At 44.6% G+C, this 2,038-nt stretch overlaps 1 non-coding gene across 1 annotated transcript; it reads right to left on the bottom strand.

Annotated features, from left to right (window-relative positions):
* Positions 1–226: 226 nt before the first annotated feature.
* Positions 227–389, bottom strand: LOC140186035 (U1 spliceosomal RNA). Its single transcript, XR_011882768.1, has one exon. It is a non-coding gene; the product is annotated as a U1 spliceosomal RNA (small nuclear RNA).
* Between the last annotated feature and the right edge of the window lie 1,649 nt (positions 390–2,038).

Below are 2,038 nucleotides of genomic sequence, written 5' to 3'. Positions count from 1 at the left end.
CGAGCTGTGCCACACAGTAATCCACCTATTTAGTACTAGCCTAATCACAGGAAAATTTACAATGACAAATTAACCTACCCACCAGTATGCCTTTGGACTGTGGGAGGAAACCCATGCAGTCACAGGGTGAGTGTACAAATTCCTTACAGACAGCGGCAAGGAATGAACCCTTGTCACTGGTACAGTAAAACGTTGTGCTAATCACTACACGACTGTGCTGACCCACAAAGGGAGAGTGTGAATGCAGTCCCCTACTAGCACAAATTTTGCAGATGAGTATCTCCCATTTGGAAATATCGCAGGCGTTGGCACACCCGAAGTGCAATGGGATAGCATCTTCCTGCAATCTCGCCCTCTTAATCAGCGGCCGTCCCCCACCCGGTAGGTATAATGACGTATGCCATTTATGTACATTTGCAGGTAATCTGCAATGCATTATGTAAACAACAAAGAATCTTTAATCAAACAATATACTTACAATGTTACTGAAATATTAAATACACAACACTTAGCACATCATCAGGTCTGTTGGTTGTTAGCATAAATGACACATTTCACTATGATAAATAAATCTGATCTGAATTTGTTACTAAAGGAAATAAATACAAATGTGGGGACATTGTGCTTCATTGACATGGAGCATAGGTAAGACCAGTTCTAGAATGTTGTACCAGCAGAACGTAAATACACTGGAAGCAGCTCAGAGGACATTTAGTAACTGATACCTAAACTTAGATTATGAGGACACTCAGTCCTCTATTATTGTCATTTAGAAATGCATACATGCATTAAGAAATGATACAATGTTTCTCCAGAGTGATATCACAGAAAACAGGACAAACCAAAGACTAACACTGACAGAACCACATAATTATAACATATAGTTACAGCAGTGCAAAGCAATACCATAATTTGATGAAGGACAAACCATGGGCACAGTAAATAAAGTCTCAAAAGTCCCCGAGTCTATCGACTCCCCCCGAGTCCCCGATAGCAGGCGGCAAAAGGGAGAAACTCCCTGCCATAAACCTCCAGGCACCGTCAACTTGCCGATGCCTTAGAAGCAGCCGACCACAGCCGACACTGAGTCCATCCGTCCGAAAACTTCAAGCTTCCAACTAGCCACTCTGATACAGCCTCCTGAGCGCCATCCTCTGCCGAGCGCTTTCGACCTCGCCCCGGCTGCTGAAACACGGAAAGCCAAGGATTTCAGGGCCTTCTGCTCCGGAAATTCCAGTGACCACACAGTAGCAGCGGCAGCGAAGCGGGCATTTCAGATGTTTTCCAGATGTTCCTCCGTACTCTCACGTCCGTCTCCATCAAATCAGAATTGTGCACGGTCCCCTACTTGACAGGTAACAGACATCACCACCGAAGTGGCCGCGAAATGGTGAAAAGGTTGAACAAGCTCAAATCCAGTGGAAGTTTGGAAGAGTGCGAGATGACTTGATTTAGAATCTTGAAGAATCTTGGCTTGGTAGATGTGGAGAGGATATCCCCTTTTACAATCTAAAATCAGGCATTACTGTTTACAAGTAAGAGGTCATCCATTTAAGACAGGCTAATTTTTATTTTCTCTTCAACTTTCTTTCTCCAAAGGAAGTGAAAAAAGAAGCACCTATGTTCTGTCTGCAGAAGGCAAGATTTCCCGATGGCCACCCATTTTAGTTCTACTTTCTATTCCCATTCTGATATGTGGGTCCATGGCCTCCTCTACTGCCAAGATAAGGTCACTCTTAGGTTGGATGAGCAACACCTCATATTCCGTCTGGGAGGCCTCCAACATGATGGCATGAACGTCGATTTCTTTAACTTCTCCCTCATTTCTCTTTATCCATTCCCTGTTTTGGCTCCCTAATGACCCCTTCTCTTCTCCTCACCTGCCCATCAACTGGTACTCCTCCTCCTTCCCTTTCTCCCATGATCTACTCTCCTCTCCTGTCAGATTCCTTCTTCAGCCCTTTACCTCTTCCATCTATCATCTCCTCCCCTACCCACTTACCTTCTCCTCCACTTGGTTTCAGCTATCACCTACTAG

The sequence above is a fragment of the Mobula birostris genome, chromosome 21 (genome assembly GCF_030028105.1).
Source record: "Mobula birostris isolate sMobBir1 chromosome 21, sMobBir1.hap1, whole genome shotgun sequence".
NCBI classification, from domain to species: domain Eukaryota; kingdom Metazoa; phylum Chordata; class Chondrichthyes; order Myliobatiformes; family Myliobatidae; genus Mobula; species Mobula birostris.
This window is presented reverse-complemented; position numbering and strand designations above follow the sequence as displayed.